The following is a 12,607-nucleotide window of genomic DNA, read 5'->3' as shown; positions in this document are numbered from 1 at the left end:
AAAGTTATCAGGTAAAGGAAACACATGTTACAATTTAAATGCATTTAAACAACTCAAGAAAATCCAATGTTAAACTACAGTACATTTTTTTTCCATGAAAAAGCAAATATATGGCTTAGGAAGTGGTTAGCTTGACACTGTTATAGTAGCATTGCTTCATCTGTAACTAATTTATTTTAAAATAAAAACAGTAACAAAAATAAGATGAGCCAATTCAAAACAGAGCTGAACTAAAAAAATCTGCTTTATAACTTTGCATTTTTCTTACATGTAAGAAAAAAAATGTAGCTTGTTGACGTCATTGAGAAATGATGAATAAAGGACTTAAAAAACATTGACCAAAGGTTAATTGATGTTGCATAAAAATTGATTGTGAGCTGAAAATAAGAAGAAATTTTCAAGTCCTTGAAGCTCAAATAAACTCAACAAAGGAAAAAGTCAGCATATTGAATTTTGGTTATGATTAAATGAGACCACAGTCTAGAATTGTTGAGGTAGGACAGAAAATAAATTCAGTGTGTAGTAAAAATATAATAGTGAGAACACATCTTCTATATTAGTATTATCCCCTTTGAAGACAATACTTTTTATTATAATAATAAATCCCAGAACCAAATGTCCCAGAAAGACTATCTTATAAAGCACAAATTAGGGTAATAGTTAGATGGAGTCTTTTCAATATAGATACCCTTCGTTAAAAAAAAAGTTTGTTTACATTATAAGCTAACAATATTATTTTTAGTCCAATGATTTTTATCTATAGCACAAAAAGTAAGAATATGAAAATGATCAGTCTTGAATCAATGCCTCCCAGAAAAATACTTGTGGTTATAACCTGATGTTACGTACCATCCGTAAAGAAGAACATATATTACTTGTAATCAGAGATTTCAATAGAGGTTTTTCACTGAGATAAGTATAGGAAATTGTGTAGCAATCTGCGACTCCTTCCGAATGTTACCTCACTACTGAAAATGAATTCATATCACATAATCAGCTGCACCGAGGACTAATCTTCAGGGAAGTGTTTTCTGAGAGCACAAAGAAGGTGTGCTCCAGAGATAGTCAAGGTTGTACCTCATGCTGCAGCTGTACTTGCTCATGTTTAAGAGTCACCCAGGTGGTACTGGTTTTGAAGGAGTCATGAAGAGCATCTGAGGCTGGGCACTGTGAGAGGCCATGGAAGGCCATTGGTGAAAGTGCAGCCTCAGTTGTAGTAGACAGCCAGCACTGAAGGAGCATGCAAAGGATTTGAGGCTTGGTACCATGAAAAGAGCCTATGAGAGGCTATTGATAAAGCGTAGTAGCATTGGAAGATGCCAGCATATTGGAGATGCCAGTAGCATGGGCTGATCACCAAGAGTAGCAGTGGCAGTAGAGTCATCGACCTAAGGTTAGAGTGCTACAAAGAGCAGAGCTGGAGAAGTGAAGCCAGCCCTTTGGAGGATCCCAGAAGATCATATGTGAGTCCCAGACATTAAAACAAGAAATTGTAACATTGAAGCTGCCTTGTAGACCCCAAAATGTTTAAGATGTCAGAGCCACTGGCTATCCGCTGAGGAAAGCTGCTAACAGAGAGTGGAACCAGCTCAGGAGAAAGAAGTTTGCTGCAGTCAACAAAGATGACAAAGGAGTTGAAAAGCTGAAGACCACTTTGACATCAGACATGGAGATGGCGGAGTGTGAAGTTGCCCAGTTGGTTGCCTGTCTTAATTCGGGGATTACAGTTAAGTGGTTGGATGGATCTCAGAAGAGACTTTGAACTTTGGACTTTTAACATTGTTAATACTGCTATAGACTATGGATTTTAGACGTTGAACTAAATGTACTCTTTTATTATGATATGTTTAGGTTTGGCCTCCATAGACGCGTGTGTTTAAATAAGCCAGCGAGTGCAATGTGATGGTTTGCATATGCTTGGCCCAGGGCGTGACACTATTAGAAGGTGTGGCCTTGTTGGAGGAAGTGTGTCACTGTGGGGGTGGGGGTGGGCTTGTAAACCCTCCTTCTAGCTGCCTAACGTGCTCAGTCTTTTGCTGTCTTCCTTCTGGTGAAGATGTAGACCTCTCAGCTCCTCCTGCACCATGCCTGCCTGGATGCTGCCATGCTCCTGCCTTGATGATAACAGACTGAACCTCTGAACTTGTAAGCCAGCCCCAATTAAGTGTTATCCTTTATAAAACTTGCATTGGTCATGGTGTCTGTTCAAAGCAGTAAAACCCTAAGACAGCAGCCTTTTCCTTCATATTCATAGGCTATGCATAAACACACTCACACACACACACACACAAACACACACACACACACACACACATTTCTGAACAACATATCTAGCAAAATCGCACACATTTCTGCAGAGCTACACTTCTCTGAAAAATAGAATGGATTTCTTCTTGCCTAGGACATCAACAAAAATAGAAAAACTTGATTCAATCTTGCACTCCTGTTTCTTTAAAAAACAAGAAAAAAAATCTGGCTTGAAAAAGATTGGATGTATGCAACATAACGGAAACTGAATCTCAAAGTAAATGTTTATGAGGAATTCCCTATATCATGATATCGCTTATGCATGTGATTAAAACTAGGTATATTATAGGAAGGGAGACATGAAGGAGAAAATGAGTATATGCCTTTATTAAAAACAGATATCACCTTCACTTAGGAAATAAGCTCTTTCATCTCTGGAGTACTATAAAAGGATATCTCAGACTGTAATCCTCCAGTATCTTTGCACTTGATTTGATTTCGTATTATTTCTATTACATTAGTATATAATATTAATATTTAATGCATAGACATTTCCTAAAATATTTCTGTTGATTTTATTTAATCAGTGTTTTCATTATTTCCCACTGGAAAACTTTAAAGTTGATTGTTTGAAATCGAGCCACTGTCCATTTTTCTTTCAATACGCCATCCACTGGCAACATTAGAATGCACTATAGGATTTAGTTTCTGAAACATGATATGGAGTCTAAAAGGACTATGGATCTTGAAATGGAGTGGATAAAAGCAGTAAGCAGGCACAAATCTTTTGCACACTATTTAGAAACTATTAAGGCTGTAATGAAGCCGAGAGTATAATTAGTAATGAACCACCAATCAACCTACATAAGCAAGAAGTATATCATTGTGGTTAGGACAAAACGGCAACCAACAGATTGGGAAAAGATCTTTACCAATCCTACAACAGATAGAGGCCTTATATCCAAAATATACAAAGAACTCAAGAAGTTAGACCGCAGGGAGACAAATAACCCTATTAAAAATGGGGTTCAGAGCTAAACAAAGAATTCACAGCTGAGGAATGCTGAATGGCTGAGAAACACCTAAAGAAATGTTCAACATCTTTAGTCATAAGGGAAATGCAAATCAAAACAACCCTGAGATTTCACCTCACACCAGTGAGAATGGCTAAGATCAAAAACTCAGGGGACAGCAAATGCTGGCGAGGATGTGGAGAAAGAGGAACAGTCCTCCATTGTTGGTGGGATTGCAGACTGGTACAACCATTCTGGAAATCAGTCTGGAGGTTCCTCAGAAAATTGGACATTGAACTGCCTGAGGATCCAGCTATACCTCTCTTGGGCATATACCCAAAAGATGCCCCAACATATAAAAAAGTCACGTGCTCCACTATGTCCATAGCAGCCTTATTTATAATAGCCAGAAGCTGGAAGGAACCCAGATGCCCTTCAACAGAGGAATGGATACAGAAAATGTGGTACATCTACACAATGGAATATTACTCAGCTATCAAAAACAACGGCTTTATGAAATTCGTAGGCAAATGGTTGGAACTGGAAAATATCATCCTAAGTGAGGTAACCCAATCACAGAAAGACATACATGGTATGCACTCATTGATAAGGGGCTATTAGCCCAAATGCTTGAATTACCCTAGATGCCTAGAACAAACGAAACTCAAGATGGATGATCAAAATGTGAATGCTTCACTCCTTCTTTAAAAGGGGAACAAGAATACCCTTGGCAGGGAAGAGAGAGGCAAAGATTAAAACAGACACAGAAGGAACACCCATTCAGAGCCTGCCCCACATGTGGCCCATACATATACAGCCACCCAATTAGACAAGATGGATGAAGCAAAGAAATGCAGACCGACAGGAGCCGGATGTAGATCGCTCCTGAGAGACACAGCCAGAATACAGCAAATACAGAGGCGAATGCCAGCAGCAAACCACTGAACTGAGAATAGGACCCCCGTTGAAGGAATCAGAGAAAGAACTGGAAGAGCTTGAAGGGGCTCGAGACCCCATATGTACAACAATGCCAAGAGAGCAGAGCTTCCAGGGACTAAGCCACTACCTAAAGACTATACATGGACTGACCCTGGACTCTGACCTCATAGGTAGCAATGAATATCCTAGTAAGAGCACCAGTGGAAGAGGAAGCTCTGGGTCCTGCTAAGACTGAACCCCCAGTGAACTAGATTGTTGGGGGGAGGGCGGCAATGGGGGGAGGGTGGGAAGGGGAACACCCATAAAGAAGGGGAGGGGGAGGGATTAGGGGGATGTTTGCCCGGAAACCGGGACAGGGAATAACACTCGAAATGTATATAAGAAATACTCAAGTTCATAAGAAAAAAAAGAAGTAGATCATTGATAATATTTTAAAAAATTTACTTATCCAGGGTTCTTCTTACTGGCCATCTTCATAGAAATGATACTATAGTGATTGATTTTATTTGCTTGTTTATGTTTTATTTAGTCATATTTTCCATGTTAGGAGTTTTGAGAATGTGTGTTGTCAAGTGCGTATTAGTGTATATGTGGAGATTAGAGGAAGATTCTCAACACTCTGGCCTAATATTGTCTAGATTATTCTCTGTGTCAAGACCATTTAATGGCGATAAACCCCAAAGCCCAAAAACCCTACTATTTCTGTTCTCTACAGCATAAACAAAACAGGACCACATGACATAATGTCCAGCTTTACGTGAGTGGTTCTTTATAATTCTACAGTAACTATACTTCCCCGCTGATGTATCTTCTTAGTCCTTTGGTTATTCATTTCTTCCCACATTTATTCATTTAGTTTTCTAGTTTGTTCTCTGACAATTTCCTATATGTATGCACTCATTGTGATTAGTCTCACTTAACACCCTCTCTTTTCTCCCTCCCACTGTCAACTAGGAGGACCCATTTTCCCATTCCTGTTTTAATTCATTGGAATGAGACTCTCTTCTTACACAATATATCCTGGTTCCCTCTACTTCTGCCAGCTCCTTTCTACTTCCCCTCCCTTGAAGATCAACTCCTTTCTTCTCTCTTCTTATAAAATCAGAATCTAAGTGATAATCATACAGTATAACAAAATAAAATATAATGAGATAAAACAAGAACTATCAGAGTAAAGGTGAACAAGACAAAGAGAAGAAAAATCCCATGCATTAGCACATGCTGGAATCCTCTGAAAACACTAAAGTAAAAATTACAATATATACATACATAGAGGACTTGCTATAGAACTGAGGACACCCTGTGCATGCTACTCGATACTCTGTGAGTTCATATGAGATGTGTTCATGCTTGTTTAGGATCTTGGGTTTTTGTACTCAATCCTTTCTCCATCTTAAACTCTTTCTGCCTTTTCTTCTCTGGGGTTCCCTGAGTTTTACGGGAAAGGGTTTGATGAAATCATCACATTTAACACTTGAAGTTTCAAGGTCTCTCACTCTCTGAGTAATATCTGGTGTGGGCCTCTGTGTTTATTATGATCTGCTGCAGGAGTATGGTTCTTGGATAATGGCTGAGCAAGGCACTGATACGTATGAGCAGAATAGAATGTCAGTAGAGGTAATTTTTTTTTTGTTTGTTTCGTTTTTCTTTTTTTTTTTTTCCTCAGTGGTACTGAATTTTACCCCAGTTCCCTGGACAATTAAGTTTGTATAAAATGAAGTTTTAGTTTTAGTAACAAATCTTATATATTCATAGGCTATTGAAGTGAAAATTTCTGGTGTCTTTGAAGACTGAGTTGTATCACATGATGTTTTCCTGGAAGCTGTCTTGTGAAAGTTTTGCTGAAACAGATACATGAGAGGATGTTTTTCTGAAGCAAACACAAGAGAGGACATGTGATGTTTCAATGGGGCAGACACTGTTGAGCATACATGGTGTTTGGAAAGAGTATAAATGGAACTCCATAAACAATGAGAAATCACTCCTACACATGCCGCAATGCTTCACTTTTCTTCACTAGCCTTCCTACCCTTGGCTGTTCTTCTCCAGCTTTCACTGGTCTTCACTTGGTAGAGAGGATCACACCAAAGAACTTCTCATGGTATCCCGTCTGGTTCTTGCCTCTTCTGCAGACTCATGCTAATTAGAGGGAGCTTTGTGGTTTCTGCAGGATGGAGCCACTGCTACTGATTCATGTTTGGAAATTGTTTGCGCTTGGACTGAGTTGCTGGTATCCTGACAAGGAAGTTAGTTTGGAATCTCCCCCCAAGAAAACTAACTCTAAACAACTCCACAAGCCCCTTATCCTATTAACCATCTTTCTCCCTTATCTTCATTTGGTGAGCTAGAAGGATAGTTGGAGTGCTTAAGAACCCTAAATAAAATATTCTTGCAAAAGAATCTAAGCCTAGAAGCTGTTGTCAAATTTTCTTCACCAAAATGCACAAAAATATTTATGTATTATATCTAATAACCTCTGAAAATTATGTACTGTCCTTTGTATGATACCACTGTAGTTAGGATGCCCACGTTTTGCATATTCAGCAGTGATCCGTGCAAGAACTTATCTCCTCACACCCAACTACCATAAATGCTCTGAAGAAATCTGCTTTAGAAGCCAATTTTGAGTAGAGAATGACGGTACATGCCTGCTATTCCAGCATATTCAAGATTGAGGCCAGAACGCTATGAATTTCTAACACCCTTCAATAAAAAAATAGCCTAGTGTTGATTTAGAGTCACAATTCTAGAGTATTGTCTTAAGCCACAGAATGCCAGGTAATTCAGACTTTTAATGAGATGTGCAAAGATAATAAGTACCTGTTTATCCACTTGGTTTATTTTGCAACCATTAGTTTTGCTGATGAGGCATTTATTATTCATTGTAAAAATTAATAAGTTTGTGTTTTGTCAGTGCAGCCATTCATTACATTGTATCAATAAATTACATGTATCAATAAATGAAGCCTTAAATATTTAATTCAACAACTTATTAATAAATGGCTTGTACCATTGACTACAGGGTGCTCCTCCTTCAGGGTAGAAAGGTCCTGACTAGGAAGACATACTGGTTTCCAATTTCAGTACCTAGCTAGCTGTGTGAGTAACAGTCCATACAGTTCTAACAATATGGACTTTAGCTTACAATGCTGAAGCATTTTAGAATAAATATTGGTATTTTAACAACCTTAATACTTCTGGATATTTCCTAACTTTTGTTCCTATTTCTTTAGTTTACATTATATTATTTATTTGCATTCCAGTCATCGCCCACATGGTCCCTTCTCTCCTTTCCTCTGAGAGGGTGATTTCCTGACCCCAGCAGGCCTTCCCCTTCCCTTGGGCTTCAAGTCTCTCTAGGATTAAGCGCATCTTCTCCCACTAAGGCCTGACCAGGTAGACCTCTGCTGCATATGTGCCAAGGCTTTTGGACCAGTCAGTGTATGCTCCTGGTTAGTGACACAGTCTCTGGGAGCTTCCTGGGTTCTGAGTTAGGTACTGAGGCATGATTTTTCTGTGCTAACTGCTGTTCAGGCATAGCACGTTCTTGTTTTATGGGCTATCTCAAAAAAGCAAGATCATAGTGTTAGAAAATAAATCTGAGTTGCAAGCCTGTGGTGCTATGAAAACAGAGAGTATCAGCTACAGTTCTTACAGGTCATTGGACAGTAGTGTTTTGAAGACAGCACTGGACTGGTTTTCTATGCAACATAATGAGAATATAACTTTTAACAGAAAAGACAATAATTCTAACTGCAATCTTACATTAGTCCATAATAAATTACATATGAAGGGGAAGGATTAAAAGGGCTTAATTTTCTTCACTCATTAATGCATTTTTGTTACAAAAGCAATATTTCTATTGTCATTACAATTTCAGAAGGCCAGATATGTTTTTGTGAAATTATGGTCACTTAAAAATCTATACTTAAACATAAAATGTTTAATTATGTAAAATGCATATTCTATTTGATTATTCAAAACTCTGCTGCACTTTCTGTTAATTAAATATTGATTTTTTTTAAAAGATCTTTTAAAGAACTGCAGTGTCCCACAATTAGCAACAATTTCCCTGGGATTGTTATATTTTTGTAATCCTAATGAACATTTTACAAGTGGATAAAATCTAATAGCCAACTTTTCTAAAATAAAATAATTGATAGATTATTCTCTCTAAGAAGGATTTCCATGTGATCTTATGATTTCCCTGACTCAAATGAGAATTAAAACGTTGACTACTCTACAGGAGACTAACAAAACAGTTTATAAAGATATATAAAAAAGCTGTATTTTATTGGTGTAGACTTTGAATTGTTGACAGTTTCTTTTAAGACATGGTCTTATGTAGTTCATAGCATTTTCTAATTCCATAAGTTGCCAAAGTTGGTCATAGAATCATTACATTATCCTTCCATCTCCTAGTCTTCTCATTCAGGAATATATCATTATACATGACATTGGGTAGGCTTTTAAAACCCTCTTATACTGTTCTCATTTTTGCATTTGTCTAGAACTTAGATCTCTTTTTTTATTTTTTTGAACTTAGATCTCTTTAAACATTGCGTTAGTGAATTAATGAATTCTCTTATCAAAGTAAATGCTGATTAATAAATTGCATTCATGCCGATTCATTGCACATTTAATAAAGTGTAACTTAAGAAAAGTGGTAGGGGAAGCCCTGGGTCCTGCTAAGACTGAACCCCCAGTGAACTGGGCGGCAATGGGGGGAGGATGGGGAGGGGAACACCCATAAAAAAGGGGAGGGGGGAGGGGGATGTTTGCCCGGAAACTGGGAAAGGGAATAACACTCGAATTGTATATAAGAAATACTCAAGTTAATAAAAAAAAAAAAGAAAAAGTCCAAGATATGATCGATGAAAATCACCAAAGTAAGAGTTTGACATTTTCTATTTGACCTTATATCATTTTCCTAATGTGAACTTTGCAGTGAATACAGCAGCAAATAAGGATGGGAATCTAATATTCAATCAAGTTTGTTTCTATGCTGCCTTTCAGGAATATCCCCTAACTTCAGGTTTAAGAGCAGACAAATTTTACGTGTTGTAATCAATTATAATTATTATAGATATTTGTATAAATTCTCTCACTAACTAGAATATAGGTAAAACCTTTAGGCTGACATTCATAGTGCCTTTGAAAATAACCGTGGATGTTTAGGGAAGAGTGGAGCATTTCAGTGTTCACTGAGCATGCGCACAGTTCAGGGCGGAAGGGCTTATGCTTATTTCAGCACATTCTCTAAATGAATTCTTCCCTTTCCTCCTCAGTTGGACTATTTTTTTCCCATCTGTGTGTGTTTTCCTTCATGATTGATTTTTTTTTTAAATTAAAATGCCTCCAAGTACAGTTACTGTTTGTGTTACTAAAAAAAAAAATGGGGGAGAACTTGATTTTATTAAAAAAATGCAAAGATGTGTGCTAAGTAAATTTTATTTAGCCATACATTCAACATTAGTGAATCAATGATGGATGTTATCTATCTATCTACCTATCTATCTATCTATCTATCTATCTATCTATCTATCTATGTCTTAAGGAGTAAGACACAAGAACACAAATTTATTAGTTGATCCATGTGCATTTTGAGGAAAAGGGGGAAAGATCCTTGACGGGTATTTCAAAAGCAAAGATTCAATATTTTTGATTGAATGAAGGGAATTGAAAGCACACACCTCCTAGCGATAATTAAAATTGACTGTACTTATTGACCTTCAACAGAAGTTTGCTTTTGTCCCCTTGCAAATGAAATTCAATGATTATTTCTGTCATTGTCCATATAATAGAGGAAGAAAATCAGAAGAGAGGTGCCTATTTTTTCTCCTCTAGGTTGAACAGGAGCATCGGAGTATTAAAGGAGGGCAGCTTAAGTGACAATTAGAGCAAGCTCAGGAGATGTGACCTGTCAACGCTACGTTGATGCAAAGGGAGAAACTCAGGAGACACAGGGAAACTTCATGAGACTCCTCCCACTGCAGTATGAGACAAGGCAAGCAGTGGTCTCAGGTGTTCCTTCCTGCCAGTATAGCTGCCCTGGCTTGCCTACACTTCTGAATGGAATGCCAGGAAAGTAAGAGGCTCAACCACAGAGCCCTTTGTGTTAAGCCCATTCTTTGCTCTGTTCGTTTCTTCAATCTCTGTGGTTAATGAAAATTGGGTTTGCTTCTTGGAGTCAAGAATTATTTTTTAATTATTTGCAGATCTTCATTTATACGAATTTTCCTAATCATTAAAATCCAGCTATAATCATTAGGTCCATATTCACAGTGCTGCTGTGAACAGTCATGGACATGCAGGAAAAAGTGCCCATCTCAGGGTGGGCAAAGAACAATTAAAAATAAAAGGCACAAAACTCGGATGAAAGTGTGTTTCATAATTTAAATCTATCAATTTTACAGTTCTGTTTTGATTTCAAGATGATTTTTAAATCATAATTCTGATATTCTTGCTTTCTATTTTGAATAATTGAGGGAAAATAAAACATCAAGAAAATACCTTCCCACTTTCAAAGATTTCTGTAACTACAGTATGCCATATATATTTTTATATCAACCTCAATTTTTTTCCAGCACATCAAGTTTTCTTACCTCTTTTTTTTAGTGAAAAGTAAATAATACTATACATTTCCGAAGAGTTTAAATTTTCCTTCTTAACTTTCATTGCACCCACAACACCAAATATTTTTCAGTGCATGTCCATGGTTTCATAACTGCATACATTAATACATGATTGTGCAGTTCAGAAGTGAAACACAGAAGGAGAACCTGTCATTAAAAAGAGTTTTGCTAAACTAAAATCACTGCGTTTCCAGCAAGCTTGATCACAAGATCAGGTTTGGTCTACAACGTCATGAAAAAAACAAAAAAAGGAATTTGCACTAAATATATGTGTCTTTTGTTTATCTAACTCACTAAGTGCTTTCTCCATGTATTTAGATTAAATCCAGTTTTCAAAGTGTTTTTGTATCAGAGTTAGTTATTTTATTTCAATGTATATTTTGCCTTTATGTGTGTTTCACGCCCGCAGAACCCACAGGAGAGCACAGTCCTTGGAAATGGAGTTGAGAATGGTTGTGAACCACCACGTGTGTGCTGGGCACTAATTCTATGTCTTCTGCAAGAACAACTGATCCTCTTAACCACAGAGCCATTCCTCTGTCCCTGAAACTATGTGTTCTAGCATGATATATTTTTTCATCTTGTTAATAAATGTCATGGTTTCACATTGTTTATTTCTATCAACATTTATAATTAACCTCAATGTAGATTCCTGAACACATGGTATAGATTAGATGTTAATGCTTTTCCTAATCATATTCACTGATCTTATTTCTCTTGGTTGTTCCCCCGTAAACCAAGAATCAGCCCCTCATAAGAATTTTATTTGAGACATTTATTTTAGCATATACACTCAGTTCTGTTTCAATAGTAAACATCATTGATTTTTCATATTTCTATCAGTTGCATTTTCTTATCTTCTTGTGCCCTCTTGCAAACCTTACATATCCTTCTATTGTGCATTCCTACTGAAAATATAGATCTAAATTTTCATTGATGTAACAGAAAGTCTTAGCTTTTTTTTATTATTGGATATTTTTATTTACATTTCAAATGTTATTCTCTTTCCCGGTTTCCTGTCCATAAACCCCCTATCTAATCCCATCTCCCTCCACCATAAGGGTGTTCCCCCTCCCCAACCACCCTCCTTTACCATCCCCCCTCCGACATTCCCCTACACTGTTTGGTCCAGCCTTGGCAGGATCAAGGGCTTCTCCTCCCATTGGTGCCCAACATGGCCTTCCTCTGCTACATATGCAGCTGGAGCCAGGAGTCAGTCCATGTGTATTCTTTGGGTAGTGGTTTAGTCCCTGAGAGCTCTGATTGGTTGGTACTGTTGTTCTTATGGGGTCGCAAGCCCCTTTAGCTCCTTCAATCCTTTCTCTAACTTCTCCAATGGGGACCCTGTTCTCATTTTAATGGTTTGTTGCTAACATTCTCCTCTGTATTTGTCATGCAGCTTTTGTATTCCTAAAGAATGTAGTTCACTGAAGTTTTTAGTATACATCCTGAATTAAAATAGGCACTCTAATGATAAGGTGTTATTGTGTATTAGACGTAATCTTTGCACATGTTAAGCAATGTAGTTCATTGAATTACGTTTAAGCCCAGATCAGTTTGAAGAAACATGCATACATCCCAGTATACCCTGTTTATTAAAGCTGTTCCATGGATATCAACTTAAAAAACAGTCTTTTGACTCCCAATTTCATTGACTAGATCATAAGATAATAGTTTTTTGTTTGTTTTAATAAAACTCAGACGTTTATAATTATATTAATTTTATGGGGTATGTTATTATGTTGTTATAAATTTGCTATGTTATTGGGGGAG

At 37.3% G+C, this 12,607-nt stretch overlaps 1 long non-coding RNA gene across 1 annotated transcript in view; it reads left to right on the top strand.

Moving 5' to 3' along the window:
* The window catches only part of LOC134482007 (uncharacterized), a 29,725-nt gene extending 18,277 nt beyond the window's left edge, over window positions 1-11,448 (top strand). Inside the window, exon 2 of the long non-coding RNA XR_010058004.1 lies at window positions 11,244-11,448. This is a non-coding gene — a long non-coding RNA (uncharacterized LOC134482007). The remainder of the gene's footprint in view (window positions 1-11,243) is intronic.
* The last annotated feature ends 1,159 nt before the right edge of the window (window positions 11,449-12,607 follow it).

Source organism: Rattus norvegicus, chromosome 15 (genome assembly GCF_036323735.1).
Source record: "Rattus norvegicus strain BN/NHsdMcwi chromosome 15, GRCr8, whole genome shotgun sequence".
NCBI classification, from domain to species: Eukaryota; Metazoa; Chordata; class Mammalia; order Rodentia; family Muridae; genus Rattus; species Rattus norvegicus.
The sequence above is the reverse complement of the archived record's forward strand: the minus strand, read 5'-3'. Positions and strand labels throughout refer to the sequence as shown.